General features: G+C 35.3%; 1 protein-coding gene across 1 annotated transcript in view; it reads right to left on the bottom strand.

Moving 5' to 3' along the window:
* Il1rapl2 (interleukin 1 receptor accessory protein like 2) overlaps nucleotides 1-19,890 on the bottom strand; it is a 1,183,927-nt gene that overhangs the window by 64,889 nt on the left and 1,099,148 nt on the right. The window lies entirely within an intron of this gene.

The following is a 19,890-nucleotide window of genomic DNA, read 5'->3' as shown; positions in this document are numbered from 1 at the left end:
TTCTTTTCCTTTCATTGGGCATCAGAAATCCAAGTTCTCTGGCTGTTGGGCTAGGGCACTTGCACTAGCAGTGCCTTGGAGTTTGAGACTTTGGCTTTGGGCTGAGAAAAACATTTTCAGCTTCCTCTCTTCTGAGGTTTTAGGACTCAGGCTGAGCCATTCTACTTCGTTGGCTCTCCAGCTCTCAACTGCTTATTGTGGGATTTCTCGGTCTTCATAAACATGTGAGCTAATTCGTTTAATAAATCTTCTATCTCTGTCTCTATCTCTATTCTATTACCTCATTGGTTTTGTCTCTCTGGAGTGTGCTAATATATGAACCAACATTTTTTTTCAATAAAAAATATCTACAAGAAGTACATGCAGGAAAATTTCAATCTTGTAATATATATTCTTTGTATCATTCACTGTGTTAACATAATTCTAGGCACTATTTTGGCAGTTTTTATTATGCATCGTTCCAGCATAGTTACAAATTTTGTTTTAATTATAAAGTTATTATTAACTATATAATAAGCTGTATTTTTGCTGACATTGATTTCGTTTCTTCTTGCAAAGTAGGTTAGTAAGGGAAGAATAGTATAGAGAGTACAGTTCTGGCATTTTTGATACAGAAATCTCCTACTCATAAATAACATTATAGCATATAATTTTTTCCGTAAAATTCATTTGTGCTTTCCTGAGAAAAATGTTTTTACTGTCCCATCAGATAGGCTATTGCTAAATAAACTCAAGAAACAGCTATTACAGCTGTCTAGTTTGAATGAATGCTGACTAAATATATTTTTGTCAATGTACAAACCAGGGAACCAGCCAACCATCATACGCAGTACTCTGAAGACAATCCCAACTCAATCAGCTCCTGTGTCAGATAGTGATATTCAGCATGTGCCAGTGAGTGGCAACTTCTCTTCCAAAATGCATGAGGAAGATCTCTGCCTCGATTCGGGAAATAACCTGAAACAGTAGCTCTGCAGACTTTTCTAAAATATGACCTTTGTGCTAAATCCTATCCACTATATGCATCTGTTAGCTACTGTATGTTTTGCCTCCAGACATCTTCAAAGTAATTCTGCTACTGTGGGCGTTTTCAGAAGAGAAAGGCAATTTACATTCACATCTAAGTAGATTAAATTTTTTACAACTGAAAGAATTTTGTGAGTCAGTGCATCAGTGCTGATAAGCGAGTCTTGCTGGAAAGTGGCACTCACAGAGTGGATTGGCTTTCCAATGCCTTATCACCTTGCCAGTTTTCTTTCTCTGAGAGCTCTCTGAGAGTCCATGCTGTGAGAAGGTTGATTACAGATCTTAAAAATCTAGAAATCCTAACAAGGTTAAGTTGTTGTAGCCATAAATTTGCTGAACATTTGTGTTGAAACAGATAAACTTAGAATATTGACATTTTCAGCAAAGAAATCTACAGTACCTGTGGCCCATCGAGTTTTCCTGGGTGTTAGAGCCCAAACCTTTCTAAACCAGATTATGAGGTAATAAAATCAAACAACGGTGAAAATTGTGATGGTAGTAGAACTTCTATATCTCTCTGTGCACTTGTGGGGATGAATGTAGATGGGATTAAGAAAGGAGTAGGAGTTAGAGAGGGAAGGAATCCACAATTTTTCAATTCTACAATTTCCACAATTTCTAAACAACAAAGATATCAGTGATGTTCTGGTATATAATAACATGTTTTATGGAAATAATGTGAATATAACATATATAAGTTTACTAAAATTTATTGATACAAAGGATATACATAACACAATTTATCATTAGTAATAAAATATAATGCACTATTATATTATTATAAGTACTCAAATTTGTTTAGAATGTTTTCATTTATTTTGGCACCTATGTTTGCAGATGAAAAGCCAGTGTAGTTTCTGATATGTACATTATTCCATATTTTCATTGACACTATTGAGAAGGATCAAAATAAAACAAGAGATGAATTTCAGAACTTCACTCATTCTTCATCTATATGAATATGTTTTTGATGAATTAAGTAACAGGTTCTGTTTTGCATTTCAAATCCGTAGAATTTATCTTGGCAGAACTGAAAAAAATTTGAGACTGAATTACCTGAGGTGAGAGCAATGCAATTAAGGGCAAAATGATTAAATGTATTTTAATTTGAACACATCTTACTCTCTTCCTCTATAGGAAAGTTCTGAGAACTTCTCAAGGCAACAATTAAGTTTTCAATCTTGCCTTGCCCCTCTATAGGCTACGAATTTTATAAAGGCCACAAGCCACCAGTAGCCTTTTTTTGCCAAGTCAGTTTTTCTACCTTCTGTGCTCTCCTTAGACAACTTCAATCTTTTTAATCATCTCTTTTAAATGATCCAATTGTCTCTACTTTTTGAGATGCAATTTTTTCCATTTCTGTTTGGAGAAACACTTTTATGGTGATTAATTTTCTACTCAAGTTTATAATCTCATTACTGTGTTTTTTTCATCTATAACTGGCATTGTTTTTCCTGTGGGATTTTTGGGTGCTGAGGACTATAGAGTAATTCCCTGAGTAGTCTCAAGTTTGCTACTGCCAAGGACCTGCAAGTTCCACTGGTTTGAAACTAATTTTTCTGTTAATTTCTTAGCTTACTGGTTTGCATTACATATGGCTCATGTGAATTTAAACTCACACCCAGGCTTGGTAAATGTGTATATTTCCATTTTCTCTGAATTATTCCTTCCCATTTATGGCCATGGCCCTGGACTGAAGAAATTTCCTGGCTGTTTTCCTGGACCAATGAGCAGAGATTTCTAGTCTGTAGTTCATACATTATTAGGCAGGATAGACCACTTGGGCCACCAGATTTTTGCTGGGGTCTAATTTCTCTTCCATACATTACACATTTCCTGAGCTCAAACCTTTAGGCCCTTAAGGTTCATATCTGGTTCTAAAAACCTCAGGAGAAATTCAGCTTCAATTTATACTTGTTTCTCTGGCTTTGAGTTCTCTTTTCATTCTCAAAGCTTGGAATTTCCTTTACTTGCTTTCAAACCAGGTGATACATGCCAAATTTTTATTCTAGTTTGGCCAGTAATTTTTCTGTGACAAGAACAAGAGATGAGTCTTGATCATATTAATTCAATCTACCACAATGACTAGGTGTCTGAAGTTCCACTGAAGAAATCTATGTAGTGTGTATCCTCAGCTTCAAATAATATGCTGTATTTTCTCCATTGTCATCAAGGGCTAAAGCATCGAGTTTCTATTCTTGTTAGTACTAATCTAAACAGATATCCTCCTTTCTTCCCTGGGTCTGCACTTGGACTTGGCCTTTAGAAGATAAGATGAAAAGGGGAGCGTATAGTTATCAATGTGAAAACTATTCATCTTCCTCCTGTGATTATGTACTTTGTAACTGTAACTTTCAAGAGGCTTATTGCTTTTTTAGCAGAAAATCCACAATTAGGGCATATATCTCATTTGTACTTGTGAGGATATCCTGACTTAAATGCTATAGTCTAGTAGGTCAGTGTTAGATCACACAGAACACATGGACATGATACTTTCTGCTGTGAAATTTATTTTAAGAAGTTAATTGCTAATAATACATTGAAGATTTAAAATTCATCTTTAAAAATTATAGAAGAGCCAAGGCCGTGTTTACATTAATTGCACTCTTATACATATTTGAACTGTTATGGGAAATAAAGGGTGAAGTCATATGGGGAATGCACCATTAAGAGTGTATCCTGTAGTTCATGCCATCAGTTCATTGTATTACAAGGGAAAAGCTGGTTGGGGATGGGATATAGATCAGCTGTTGAGCACTTACATAGCAGCCATAAAATCCTGCTTTCAATCCCCAGGAGGGCGGGGAGAGAGATCCTCCTCACACTGTCCTTTTATTCACGCTGGCTCTTCATTCCTCACACTAGCCACTAGCTTTTCCTATCAGTCATCCAATAGGTTAAGTACCCACTTGCAGCCAAAACTAAACTGATGAAGACATGAGTGTCTTTGCATTCTCTGAGACTACAATATCAAATCAACTGAGCATATTACTGAAGTTTAGAAACAGACTCAGAAAGAAATTAATTGGTTTTCTGGAGATCAAATTTTGAGCCAGTTTCAATTCTGAAAAAGAAATTCATATCTTCTGATATGTAACATGTTACTCAATATCCTAGCGACAATGTGCTTTCCTATCTAATCTATCTATCTATCTATCTATCTATCTATCTATCTATCTATCTATCTATATTAGGAAAAGGAAACGGCTTACACCTTCCAGAGTGCATTTATGCTACCTTTTAATCTTTTTTAAAAAATTAAATGATACAGTCAGTGAAGTAAATTCTAAATTATAGCTGAGAGGACATTTTATAAACCCAAAAGCAGGAAGAAAAAAATGCATTTCTTTCCAAATTTGATGAAACAAAAAGACATGAATTAGTTGTCACAGATGGTGGAAAGTACCGAAAAATAGAGTTTTCTTCCCAGAAAACAATGAAATTTTGTGAGGGAAGAAAGTAGGTATCAGAGTTAATTGATCTAGGAATAAAGAAATGTGGGTGGAAGTGCTTTGGACCAAAGTGAGGGGAAAAATATAAGGAGGTTAAGGAGCGAAGGAAGGAGCTGGAGGGAAGGGAAAGATAGAGGAGAAGGGAAATAGAGCACAAATACATGTGAATGCCTTAAACTCTCTAATATTTCTTGTGACTGTGTATGTGAAGCCAGGGTACGTTTTTCCAGATTGGCAGGAAACATGCCCACAGTTAATTTGTCTGTATTAGAGAGAAATAACACCATCGGACTTTAAAATGAGAAAGAACACTGTTTCCATAGTTGAAAGTATCAATATAGGGTTTGCTTCAGTCTACAACTGGCTCAAAAGGTGAGTATTGTAATGTTCAATGGAGAATGCATTGTTTAGAGTTCATAGAACCTACCTAGCTGAGTTGCCAAGTAGTATGAACCTTAAAAGTTTCTGTTATTGAATTTGATCTAGAGTGAATGAAGAGAACGCATATTGTGACTATATACCGTGGCCACAAACTTCACCTTTACCTTTTTCATCTCCTTAGGAAAGGGACTGGATGGCTCAGTTTCTGAAGATCTAGATTTCTCAGTCTTAACTCCCATTCAAGGGCTACAGGTGTAGACAAGGTAGAAACAGATGGAGAGTACTGAGGTCTGGACACCAAAGTCATAGTCCCAGATCTCTTACTAAGTTACCAATTTTTTTGTGAGAATTCTACTCCCCTCATAAGCCCACGGTTTCTTCTTTTAAAAAGTGATAGGGTTAACTGAGAAAATCCCTAAGCACTCTTCCAAGTCCGATGTTCTAATATTTCAAGTAGCTCTTAAGATTTTCCAGGTGGCATTCAATTTGAACGAATGCTTCATTTTGTTTTCTACCCAGAAAGTAGCAGTATTTGAACAAAAGAAGGGGTAGTGGGTCTCTGTGCCTCAGATAGATTTTAGCTTTAGCGCCAAGTTCCATTGGTCATGGTGTTTTGTATCTGAGTCAGCCTATATGCTCTGCCTGAATTCTCAGTTCCGCTGCATCCTCTAACTTCTGACTGTTTATTCTAGATCAGGCTTCCTGCATATGAACTTTACCTTTCCTTGAACTATAGTTCCTTTCTACCCCATTGGCCCTTAACTGCTTACATTAGCTTTGCTGATCTTGGGTTTTGGCCCTGCTTTCGTTGAACAAGTGCTTTCCAAACCTCAGCTTGACAAACTATTTTTAAAAGCTCCCTAGGGGAAAGATAAAGTCCTTGGATATTAACTCACTCCTCTAGGAAGTCCAATTCATACTCAACAATATGAGATGTCAAGAGAGTCGAACAAAGCAATTACACTGTTTCTCTGTGTGCACTCAAGTGTGTGTACAGTTGCAAAAGAATTCAGTTGGATTGAATTAGTAGTTCAAAGTTAAATGCACATGATTCTCTACATTGTGTTAAGTGAAAGGAAAACACAGATCAAATCTATAAAATCTTTGAGATTAAATGATTCCATTAAAAATTCCCTTATTGATTTAGAAATACAGCTCTGTAGTCAACTCATATAATCATATCAGTAGAAAAGTGATTTAAATTCATATTATAATGAGTTTTATAATGCATAAATTCAGAAAGTTGGTGAAGTATATTTTGAGGTTCTCTCTTGTATCCTCCACTGCTTCATCTCCAGTGCTTCGACTATGAAACGACCAGTTCTAGGTCCTCTAATTTCTCTTCCTAAACACTGAGCCAACCTTTCTGCTAGAAATGGACCGTCTCACCAGCATTTTTTCTTCCCTTTCCCATTGGTGTCCTGCTGTTAATGTGTGTGTCCTACACTGCCTCTAGCCACTCAGTTTTGCTATTATATCTCCTCTCTAGTGTAACTTTCCATTATTATTTCTGCCTCTTATAATAAAGCAATTGGCTAATTTTATAAAATAAAGTCTACTTTTTTGCTAACTTGAGATGAAGATACAAAAGGGGATTTCTATACTTTTCTATGTGCTGTATACATTTTTTCTTTGAAAATTAGTGCTCATATTTAGCAAAGTTTCTCAAAGACCAGCACAGTTGTTAAGCAATAAGGATTGCTTAACACAGCAGACCTTTCTGAAATTCCTCTCTACTAATCTATTGACTCAAAGTCCTCAAAGCAGCTGCTCAATAATCTTTTCTCCCTTTCATCCAAAATTCTCTACCAAATCCACAGGGAACATTTCTGACTCCTTAATCATCTCCACTCTTCCTGTCTTCTGGATCTAATCCTATCCTCTGCCCTCTCCTTCATAAATCCTGTATAAGACTGCAATTTTTGGCATAAAAAATACTTATAAAATTCTATCACAACCTGCAACTTCCCAATTACCATTCTTTTCTTTATATGTAGGCTCCTAGAAATAGATATCTCACTCTATTTTGAATTTTTATAGGCTTATATGTTTTGTTTCATAAACATGACACTTCATTTCAACAAACATATAAGAACATAGGATAGGCAAAGTCCTTCACAAGGTGTTGAGTCAATGTAATATCAAAAAATAATCTTTATTAAAGATGGTTTCATGGAATTTTTTTAGACTAGTAGTTTTCTTTTCACCTGTTTGGGTTCAATCTTCAAAACTTTTCACAGGCTTCTTAGGGCCATGGTCGTGCCTTATACTCTTTCCTATTTCCCACAATGTGAATGTCCTACAAGTAGCAGACCAAGACTGACCTAGTATGGAAGAATAAGTTTCAAAGCTGATTGTTTTTGGAACAGCCACCTCTGTATTGACTGAAGCCAACAGGGACTTCAGCAATTCATCCACCTTGGCCCATTTCCCTTGCTTTTTTTCACTTGCTCTCTATAGTCAAAAGTCTGATTGAAAATAATCTCGTTCCTCTACAGCTCTCAAGTTAAATACATGCTCAAAGGCGAGTTTCCTTAACCACTTAACTCAGAAATGAGGGAAAATTTCTTTCCTGATGCACTTGGACTGGAAGCAGGCCAACATGAATTTTACTTTATGTGCACGGACTGGCCCTCAGCCATGTATTCATGGCCACCTGATAGAAAGGTGTTCAGTGTGCCAACTAGAAGTGGAAAAGCAGTTGGACACAGAGGAAGCAGAGATGTGTCTTTGAAAATAATATTTAAGTAGACAATTTCAAATATTCTCTGCAACTAGAAATACAGGTGGTGATGCAAAAACCTCAGTATTTGTGCTATCATCTTTCCTTGTATTGAACATCAGAACCACACAGCCAAAGCCTCTACTTTCTGCACATGGTTTTCTCAAGGAGAACAGTCAGTGAGCTCCCTGAGGATGAAAGATTGGGTCTTTTCTTTTTTAGTAGCTAGCACAATGCTAGGGACACAGAAGGCTTGATTTACTGACTAGAATACTCTTAGTTAATAAACAGATAAGATTACATAAAAAGAAAATTATGTTTGCTTTAATTGTCATTATTTATGATTTTTCTCTTTCAGGAAATAGTGTTCTGCACCAATTTTATTGGTACTATTATCATTATTTTAAGGATCTGAAAAAAACTATGATTCCTAAGCCTCCCTTTAGTAGACTACTTTTAATTGCACATGCTCTTATTTCCTTTTTCCTACTATTTACCCCAACCTTTTCCTTTCTTATGCACAAATGGCTAGTCTTAGCTCTCTCAAGTTGGGTGAATAATTTCCCTCCTGTGTTAATATTGTTACACTGAATATATTTATAGATAAGAGTTAGGTTTCAACTGGAACAGCCTGTTTTACTAAGCAGCTTCTTTCTCTCCTTGTCTTTTTTTTTCCTAGGTACCTTGGATCGAACTCAGGACCTTGCGCTTGCAAGGCAAGCATGATGCCTCTGAGCTAAATCCCTGGCTCCCTTGAGTCTTTCTTTAGAACATTATACTTTCCTCTTTCTGTATTTTATATTTTTTATTTTTTCTCTTTATCCACACACTTCCTATATATAAGGTAAATATGCATCATTCTAGAGTTGTCATCTCAATTTCAAAATTATCTGAATAAAATTACCTGTGGTTATCTACAAAGAGTGGAAGGGACCACAGAGAATTTTGGAATCCATAAATAATATGATACTACATTTTGGGTGCTAGATTGAACTTCTTTTTATAGATTTCTCCTTAAAGATAGCTAACGGAATCAAATTGGCTTGCCCACTGATTCCATCCCCTTTCTGTTCACTAAATAAGAAATGAAAAGCAGTACAATAACTTAGCAGGTAAAAGGAAAGAAAATAAAATATCTGAACTGTACACTGAATTTCTCAAAAGTTGCCAATTAACTGTATTTGGGGCCTAGAGATATACCTAATTTCTCATATACATCCCTCTCATACACATATGTATACTTGTGTAAATATTTGTATTTTCTCTATATATGTAGACCTAGCTATATAACTACCTGCCTGCCTTTCTAGATATCTATCATCTCCTCTACTCCTTTCTCAGCATTTTCTCCCTGAATTAATTACACCTGTCTCTGCAATATCACAGGAACAGCATAAATGTGATTTTAAGAAGGATATTTAGTATTTTACAAATGTGAAAAAGGAAATTGATTTCCAGTTCTTTAAAACAACTATTTGCATATAAGCAGATTGCTGGCTCCCAACCATTATCATCTACTTGTTGAGACTCCACTAGCAAATGAGGTTAGTCTATGTGTGGAACAATTACCTTTAAACCACACCTTAAACATTTCATTTGAGCTGATATATAAGTGTTTAAATTATATTTTTGCTTGTCAAATAGTTTAGCAAATCAATGTGTGCTTTATTTATTTCTTTAACCTGGATGTAAGTGTTGTCTACATGATAAAATAATTTAAAAATCAGCCTGTTGGTGTGCATGAGACTTGAACTTATGGTTCATTCAGAATGTCCTACATTTTTCTCTGCAATACAATTGTGTGCATATATATTTTTTATTGCTCTACTATACTTGAAGCTCCTTGGTAGACATCATAACTAACTCATCATGTAAACATATGTAAAACCTAAGAGTCTTGCACTTAGTATACTTGCAGTAAATGCTAAGTTAATGAACTAAAGTAGTTTCCAAAAGATCTTGCATAGGCAATACATCAACAACTACGTTCTAAGTGCTTCATCTGTTTGACTAAAATGCATTTCAAAACACAGTGAGGTCATATTCTTTGTCTTTATACAGAGAAGGCAGACCCATATTGAACACTCATCAAGATTTTTAAAAAATACATATAGAGAAGAATGAGTATGGTTATAGCTAGTGACAGCATTTGTGTATCTATCTAGAATGGAGCTGGAAGGCAGCTTTGGGATCCTCATATCTCACTCTCTTACTCTAGATAAGAAATAGGGAAAAAGTTTTTAAATGACTTGAGAACATATACCAACAGAGCTTGCAAAGCACTTCAGGTACCCCACCCCTCAGTTTAAAGTTCTTTCCCATAAAGCAACTATTTCTGCCCTCTACCCTGAGACCATTACCATATCATCCTGTTAAGCATTTCAGATTTTTCTTCAGTGGTGTCCTCTTTCCAATTTACCCTGCAGATGTTGGTAATGTTTACCTTCCCTAAGCATGGACATGTTTATAACACTTTTCTATCTCAAAATATGAGATGGCTTCTATAATCTACCAGTGTAAATAGTTTGCAAGAGGGGGTAAATGTGCTTTAGAGAGAACATTTGGCAACATTTAGAGACATTTTTGTTTGTCCCAAGTGAGGGAGGGGGTATTACTGTTATCTGCTGGGCAGAGCCCAGGGATGCTGCTAACATCCAACAGTACAGAGCATCCTCACAAAAGAGAATTATCCAGCCCCAAATGGCAATAGTACTGAAGTTGAGAACTCCCATTCTAGAATAGAAGAGTATCATGTTTTGCTTTGAACTTTAGTTTACTATCTTATTTCCTAAAACTTTTCCACAATTGGAAAAATTGGACTGCTTTCTATTTCTTATATATGCAGCATACTTTCCCATTTCCCTGATTTTGCATAATTTGGAGTGGTTTTCCTCATCTACCCACATTCTTCCTACTTGTTAAAGACTGAACTACAGAAGGTCTCCATGAATATCTTCCTTGATTCTTATAATGAGATCATCACATATTTTCATAGAACTTTGTATGTAAGCCTTTTTAAAATTGTATACATTACTTTGATCAATTTGGACTGTTAGATTCTGATGCAGTAGAGTGAAAATAGCAAATTTGCAGCTCAAAGGCTCATAACTTTACTGTGTATTACATATGTTTCACTTTGGATTTGCCTTTGCTCCTCATTGGACCTCATATCTTTCATCAATGAAATGGGACAGATAATACTCCCTAAAAGTGGCCAGTGGAGAAAGTAAAATTATTTGAATTGAAGTCCTATATAAGTTTAAAACATTTAACTAATGTGAGGGATCAATGTTTTCATTGCAAGGGGAGCTAGGTTTGAAAGTCAGGAAAAACTTCCATTTAGCCTAATATACGGAATAAGCACTGTCATTGACTATACTGCAAATTTTCTGGCTGACTTTGCCTGTAAAGAATATGGCTTGTGCTTTACACCTTGCATCTACTCAGCATGGTGGTTAGGAAAGCACTCTTTCCCAAGAGAAGAAAGAGAACAGGTGAACACAACAGCCAATTATTCACTGTAGAAGTGCCAGGGGCAACAAGAGACCTAAAAAACATCTTTTCTGCAATCAAGGACGTCTGGTAAAGAGTGTCATAATTTACTTCCAGTTCCCTACAAGGGCATTCACAGAAGTCTTGCCCTTGCCATCTCAGAATCTCTATAATGAGACTGTCCTTTGGTCGTCAAAGCTTAGGAATACAATATATGTGCACTAGTAGCAAGAAACCCAGCTTCACTTTTAGATTGTAAATTGTCACATGTGTCGAGGTTTCTTTAGTTATATTTCATGTAACACTGATACCTGCAGAAACTAAGGCTGGATAAGAGATCCTGGAGTTTCAGATTATAACTACAGATGTTTCACACTAGATGTCACTCTTGCAATCTGAGAAAAATTATGATAATAAGAAAATACAGCAAAACAAAATAAAAAGCAAACAGACACCAACAACACTATGACATGCATACAGTATCAATGCAAATAGGTAATCATATTTTTGTAATTTGAAAGCTATGAAGATGCTCTTGAAATGATCAAGTGAGTTGGCACTGGGATGTACAGTCTTCGTTCAAGGTGACAAAGAACTAATAAATAATAATTGCTTTACTCAGCAGGTAAGTACGCAGTAAGCAAGCATTCTTCCCTGACTTGGGACATCAACCCAAAGCTGCACTGAAGTGTTCCACTTGTATAGATACAAATAGAGTGGGGTGACAGATATTTTAACCCTATTGAGTAGCTACTGAGAGGACTTGCAGGAATTCCATGAGGAAATACAGTTAAAAATAAAATACACTTTGCATCAAGGTGTTTCAGTAGTAGTGTTTACTACAAAAAGTCACTTTCCAACAGATGTCATGTCTAAATCAATAGATTTACAATAATCCTACGAGTGATTCATTTCACAAAGGATAGGCACATGATTATGCACAATAGATTACTATCTATATTTCTAAGGTATAAAGATTCAAACTGTACTCTTGTATATTCATACTCTCCATTCCTCCTACAAGCTTAACTGGCCCGCATAGTGCCTGAAAGAACATTATTGTTTCCTGTACAAATTAATACATTTTACTTTCGGTTATTTCTTATGAAATTCCAAAACTCCCAGGAGATGTGGAATAACAGAAAAATTGATGCCCTTCATTCAAATCTTAATTTGTTGTTCAAGTATATTCTCATAGGGGCACATTATATGAAGGCCAAAAGGGAGACAGGACATGAGATCTGGGAAAATACCCATGGGGATCAGAGGAGGCTAAGGCTAGGTGTGAGTTGGGGCAGTGCTGGAGAGCACGTGAGGAGGAAGAAGATTGTAGAAAAGTATAATGGAATAATGAAGTTTTCACATTTTCTCAAGCTCCTAGTAAGAAAGAGAGTTAAAAACCCTGCTTTCCATCTGAAATCAAATGAACATGATCACAAAGAGACTGTTTTTCTCTCTGAAAGGGTTCAAATGATAATATTATTATATACTGAGAAACAAGTTCTAGACCAGTAATAAGTCAAAGGAACACCGAAACACTAACTTTAATCCTTCTGACATATACTCTTTCTTAATGACATGTTTCAAACAAAAGTAAAGCCACAGAAATGGGCATTGGTTTTATAACCACGAATGCTCTATTTACAGCACATTAGCAAAATGTCACTATAACACTCCACTGAAATTTAAGCACTTTTCAAGAACTTCAACTGCTATTACTTTGAGAATGATAGTTAGCTATGCTGGAATGAGGAAATCAAAGAATTTGAGTCAGGGAGAAAACCTGAATCATTTAGAGAAATTCTTTTTGCAATATAGACCTTTAAAGAAAATCAGATGATGTCTAAGACTCTGTCTAAACATGGGAAATGAAGTGGTTATATTACTCAATCATTTCCAATAATTCAATCCCAAAATAACTCCCTCTTGTCTCAGTTTCATATTCAGCTCACTGCCAAGTAATTATAGGAAATTGACTTTTCTTTGAATGTTATGATGGATTCAAAATCAAGGCAGGAAAAGTGACTTTTACTGAACTACTCAGCCTACTCCAATTTATATTGCTGCTTGTATTGTGCTCTATAATTTTGGGAGAACTTTCCCATTCTTATTAACACCAACTATTTCCACAACGAATGAAATTTTGGAGACACTGCTACAGAGAAATGCCCTGTTGGCAAATGAAAATGTTGAAACATAAACACATTGCTGAAAATGACCCACATGTTTAAAAGATATGGCAGAGAAATTCAGCGGATACTCAAAGACACTTGGAAGGAGTAACCTATTCGCTATTCCCTAGAAAGCAAAAAGTGATGGCTAAGACTCTATATTGCAACATGAGCTCACTGCAATTTTGAAGCTCAAAAAAAAAATCTAAATGGTGACCTAGAGAAAACGACTAGAAAGTTTATGTCCATAATGTGTCTAATCCAAAAGAAATAAAATGACCATGGTAAAAATAAGTAAGACTCTCTAAGAACTGCATCTCACTTCATACTTATACACTTGCAAATGTCATAGAGAAAGCAGAGATTTCTGTAAACCTAGAAGAGAATAGTTTCCAAATCACATCTCACAGATGAAGGTAGAAAATGAAGAAAGAGGAGCAGTAAATTAAGCAGAGCAAAGAAATAGAAATCAACTGTAGGGAAATCACCTATAATCTAGTCCAAGGTTATTTACTCATTTTTAATTCTATGAAACATGATAAACAGTAATATACTATATACCATTAAAATGTTATCAGGGCAGGGCTTTTTGTCTGTGATATCACTGCTGCAATCTTAGGGTTTAGCAGAGTAACTGACACATAGTAAATCTTCATATTCCTTGCTGAAAGACTGAATGAGTGAGGCACATCTTTCTAATCTATAAAGTGTAATACGCTTTAGAAATGTTGTGAAGTTACTTAAGAAAATGCATGGATAAAGACTAGTTCCGGTTTTGTGGATTTAAAGTTTATACAATTTGAGGTGGGAGTATCTTTAAGAAAAATATATAGAAAATTATATATAATAAAAATACGTATGAATATGCATATTTTGGAATTAAAAGCTGCTTTAATTTTTAAAAGCTGATGAATGCCACAAACATTACAGAAGAATAAATGCATGATAATTTAATGAATTAATTGCATGGCACACTTTTGTAATACCAGTACTCCTTACATTTTATTGTATATACCGTGTTTTTCCCTTCATATGATCACAATTTTACATTTTCTATAAATGCACAGAAATAAGACTCAATCTCCTTTCTAGTATGGTTGATGAAATTTATTTTTGTTACTAATAAGTTTGGGAATTTCCTTCAGCTATATAATTTGTTATTATTAATCCCATGTAAAGTAACACAATTGCTGTCAAATTGGGGGAAATACGTATCAATTTTCAAAATCAGCATTTTATCCATTTTCTGTTAGATATAGAATAATTTCCCGAAGACTGGCTTTAGCTCGCTATATTTCAAAGCTTCTTTCTTTTGCATTCAATTCTACTTCTGTTGCAAAACGCTTTAGGACATATTGTTATCCTGATATGACTACTGATATCTGATTCTGCATCCTGGATGCTTGAATTAATGAGCACAGGGCATGGTAGACTTCATGGAAGCCATTCATACTACGGTGGCTAAGATAAATTAAATATGTGTGTGTGTGTGTGTGTGTGTGTGTGTGTGTGTGTGTATGTTTGTGTGTGTGTGACTATATATTATTTGATTGTGTCTTACTGAACCTAAATTAAATATTTTGTCTCCTCAACTTCTAGTTAGCTGTGTTCACTCCCTCCAGTGCCACCAGAGAAGTGAAAGTGTCTAACCTTAATTCAGTTAAAATGACTCCTGCATATTTTACAAAAGCATATTATAATGCAAATCATTGCTAAGCCTACTCTCTGAAACTTGCAGGAGGCCTGGAAAGATTGTGCTTCATTAGCCTCATAGCAATACCATCTGGTAATAAGTGTATTTTTTGAAGTATAAAGTGCTATACAAATATTACTAGTAATTATGATGATAATGATGATAACAATAATGATCACCTCACACAGAATGTAACTTGGTGACATTTACAGAAGCTAACAAGTTATGGCAAGAGCCACACTCGGTTATCTAGGAGTCAGTTTGATGCTAGATGGACTCTTCTCCCCTGAACAAGCCTGGTAGGAACCAAATCCCAGTTGTCTGACCTGAGTCTAAAGGAAGCAGAAAGAAAAGTTGTTGGCTTGTATAACTTTGGCACTTATGCAGTGTTTCCATAGAAAGGGAGCTTTTATAAGCTAGTCCCAACAATGTCAGGAATTCTGTGGATTAAAATTTTTGAAAAATTAATTTTATTGCTGCATTTTAGGTATACAATATAATGAAATTCATCATGAGAAATCTGTACCTTTACATAATCTATCTTGGCTCTTACTTTTTTCCCCATTCCCCTGCCCTCCCTTCTTTTATTTTTACTATGTGATGGTTTAGAAAAATATATAATGACAGAAAACAGCTATTAATTCACTAATGACTTGAAATAACGTTGTACTTTGGTTATGATAAAAACATCTGTACACACTCAAAAATGTTAGTGGTATGTATACATATTAGCTAGACTAACACTGATTCAGTATACAGGTCTACATGTGTTCATAATATTTCATTAAGCTCTTGTAGCTTCTAAGCTAAATCTGACCATTTTAGAGAGAAAATTAAGATAGTTTATCCCAGTGGTGGCGAATTTATGGCAGGCATGCTGTAAGCAAGCATGCAGAGCCCTCTCCATCAGCACATGAGCCAAGTCAGCCCAGCAGCCAAGCATTGAATAACATTTTTTTTTTCTTAACAAAAACCTCAGTATTCAGGTTTAATTGCAATGTGGGCACTTTGTGATAAATAAGGGGGTTTGGAGTTGTAGTTTGGGCACTCGGTCTCTAAGAGGCTCGCCATCACTGTTCCACATATGGCGGGGTTTGGAATTCAGATTCCTGTTGTGATTTTTTGGAAAAAAAAAACCCCAACAAACTACAATATTCATGGTAACTCCAGGCTATTCGGTTGGTAGCAAATAAATACAAGACTCAAACTCTCACTGAACACAACTTCAGTCCTAAATGGCTTGCTTCTACCTATTCAGAGTACTTCCTAAGTGACTACTGATTTAAAAATTTATGGGACCATAACCTCATTATTCTTTCTCCCATGTATTCTCTTGCTTCAAAACTCAGCTAAGATACTTAACAAAGTACTTTTATCTAGGTCCTCGCTTTTCTTCCTTGACTGAAATTTTGGTTATCTTTTTTAGTCATGTTGCTTTGGGCCACCCAAAGTAAATAACCTGTTTTGGCTACACTTGTCTTCCAGGAACTCCTACCTTGGAGTATCCTAGTTATAATTTCCCTGGGCCCATGCGTGAAAATTGGATAATAGGGTTAGTCTACATTATCCTTAAGGTGAGCTTTGCGTAGTTACATTGTGTCCACAGTCTTCTCTCTGTCACATTTACAGGATTCTCACCACTTTTCTGAAGAGATGGACTTGAACTCTAGTTCATTTGGCCAGAGCCATGATACTGTACTTTGTCTAATTTCTGGCAGTTCCTCAACTCTTGACTCCTTGGGGTTGGGTGTGATGGTCATTTTCACTCATCATCAGTAACAACACTGTGAATACTTCATCTGCTTTGAAATATTTCTAGTCCTAAACTAGGGCTATTTACCATAGTCCAAGTCAACCATTTTCCTTCAGGTAGTAGTGTATCTTTTAGATATAATTCACTTGGATGATAACTAGCTGCCTGCAATCATGCCTTTCAGCTGTTTGCCTCACCATGATCCTAGGCTGGCCTATCCTTCCTTGCCCTACTAATTTATGTAGCTGAAGTTCCACAAGCTGCAACATAAACATGAGAAATTCAAATATTTTTTTTTCATTCAGCATTCTATGAATCTGTAGCTGTTTAATGTGTTAGCATCATCGTACTGACTAGATTATGATTCCGTGAGGAAAGGAGCAGTGTTTTCTGCTGATATCTTTCCTCAGTCCTGGATACATAATAAATATTAGCATATTAAAATGTTAATAAAATAATTCAATTTTTGAAACTAAAACATCAAGAATTGGCAAAGTGTAGAATTTTTTTGAAGTGTAGAATTTTAATAGGGATTCACATTTAAGTCCTCTAAGTCTCCTGAAATAATATTGGACACAATTAAGAAGTCGTATGCATACATTGAAGTATAGGCAAGGGAACAACTGATTAAGTATGTGGTTTTGTTGTTTGATAAGAAAAGATGAAAACTCTGGATTCATTTCCTAGCTTTGCCACTTTCTAGCTGTGGATATTTGGTCAAGTCATTTATTCTCTCTACCTTATCCTGTTAATGCATAAAATTAGGAAGATACTATAATTTACAGTATAATACTTTTGTGAGGACTAAATGAATCAGTGCATTAAAATGCTTGGAATAATGCTTGACACACAGTGATACTCTATAAGAGACATATTTTATATTGTTTCTTGTGTGTAACTTGGAGCCTGAACAAACCATAACTTTTAATACATGGATAATATATACCAAAGAGGCACCTGAATTTCTCTTTTTTGATTATTCTCTATAAACTTCTAATGTAGTTAATGGTGAAATATATAGCATTACATTTAAATGGGAGGAAAATATATAGGAGATTACTGTATAGCATTGTGACCTCAGTAACCTCATACTGTACTCTTGCAAAAAAGTTGAGTGTATGTTGTGTTCTCATTACCAAAATGATAGCAATATGAGGTGTATATGTTGATTAGATACATTTAACCATTCCAACGTGTGTGTGTGTGTGTATATTTCAAAATATCATGTTGTGTAAGATAAATATATTCAAATTTATCTGTCAATTTAAAATTGTAAAGACAATTATAACAATTGCAACTAACCTTTGTTGAACACTTATCTTATCCTGCCCAAATTTCATATTATTGAAAAAAGCCCTTAACAAATTCTGTTTTGCTATAAGTCCTGTGGAAGAAGTACATATAAAGTTTTTGTAAATAGGGAAGGGAGGAGGGGGTGAAGGAACAACAGGGGTAAGGGGAAAAATGAGAACCAACACCTGTCATGTGAAGGTACAAGATCCCAATGATGAATGTAACTGTACTGTGTACCTAAAATGTACCAGTAAACTCAATGAGAAAAAAAAGAAATACATATGCTGGTTAATAGAAGAAACTCTGTATTTTTGTTTTTGTCAGTATGAGGATTTTCATCCTGAAAATTTACTTTGAATCTGATACATTTTACCCTAAAAATATGGTATATTCTTATTGCTTGATTACCTTACTTATTTACTGAAGAAAATGTTATAGTAATTGTCTACCATAATTAAAAGCAAAACACAGAATATACCTTTTTAGATATAAATTCAATTAAGAAATACTTAGAATTAATTTTTATAACTCTAAGAACATATTCCAAATTTGCCTATGCAATTTTCAAGTTACTAAATAAGGAGATATGTAAACAGTTACTAAGGAAACTAGCTGCATAATCTAATAGCACTTAAAAATTAAGCTAACCTTCCTCACCCTTGGTTATCTGTTACTTCTTTAGTTCATACATGGTACCTAAGGAGAAGGAGAAAAAAGAAAACACCTCATTTCTAGAGAAAAAAGTCTGAAAGACTTATAAACCGTATAAACCACAGCCTCCCAAATGAAACCACATCCAAATCAGCATCTTTTCTACATTCCTAGGGTCCTATCGGTGTGATTACTAAAAGATAGCTTTGTTTGGATCTGCATTTTCATTATTAACTTTTCCTTAATTTTTTACCACATTATATGAATCTGCCATTTTGTATTACTGTGTCTATTTTTTTTTTTTTTTCGGTGCTGGGGAACGAACTCAGGACTTGTGCTCGCCAGGCAGGTACGGCGCCACTGAGCTACATCCCCAGCCCTAACAAATGGGATCACATCAAGTTAAAAAGCTTCTGCAAAGCACAAGAAGTAACCAAAAGAGTAAAAAGAAAGCCTACTGAATGTGAAGAATTAGTCAGCTGTGCCTCTGACAGAAGGCAACTATCTAGAGTATATACAGAACTCAAAAAATTAACTCCCCAAAATAAAAGACCCAATCAAAAAATTGGCCAATGAAATGAAAAAGACACTTCACAAAAGAAATGCAAATGGCGAATTACACATGAAGAAATGTTCAATATTTCTAGCCATTAGAGAAATGCATATTAAAACAACAATGGGATTCCATCGTTTTGTTTGTTTTCCTCATTGAGTTTATTGGTACATTTTAGGTATACAGTACAGTTATATTCATCGTTGCGATCTTGTACCTTTACATGACATATCTTGGTTCTTGTTTTTTCCCCATACCCCTGCCCTCCCTTCACCTACTTCACCCTTCCCTATTTACACAGACTGTTTCCATTTTTTCAGATTTTTCTTTTCCCTTATTTCCTTTCCCCTCCCCTTCCCACTTCCCCTATATCCATTTTCTTCCTATTTCACATTATCAATTATACCATTTGAGCCTTATTTTCACTTTTAGTTTTTCACACCAGAGAAACTATTTGGTATTTACTCGTGTGTCCTATTTATTTTACTTAAGAATATAGCCTCAATGTGCATTCATTTAGCTATAAATGTCTCTAGTTTCTCATTTCTTGTGGCTGAGTAGTCTTCCATTTTATAGAAAAACCACATACTCTTTATCCAGTCTCCAGTTGAGGGTCATTTGGTTTGTTTCCAAGTTTTAGCTATTATGAACTATGCTGATATAAACAGAGGTGCACACATAGCACTGTGGTATGATTTTTTTA

This window comes from Fukomys damarensis, unplaced genomic scaffold (genome assembly GCF_012274545.1).
Source record: "Fukomys damarensis isolate Sample0158 unplaced genomic scaffold, DMR_v1.0_HiC HiC_scaffold_39, whole genome shotgun sequence".
Taxonomy (NCBI): domain Eukaryota; kingdom Metazoa; phylum Chordata; class Mammalia; order Rodentia; family Bathyergidae; genus Fukomys; species Fukomys damarensis.
Note: the sequence above shows the minus strand (reverse complement) of the source record. Positions and strands in the feature narration are given on the sequence as shown.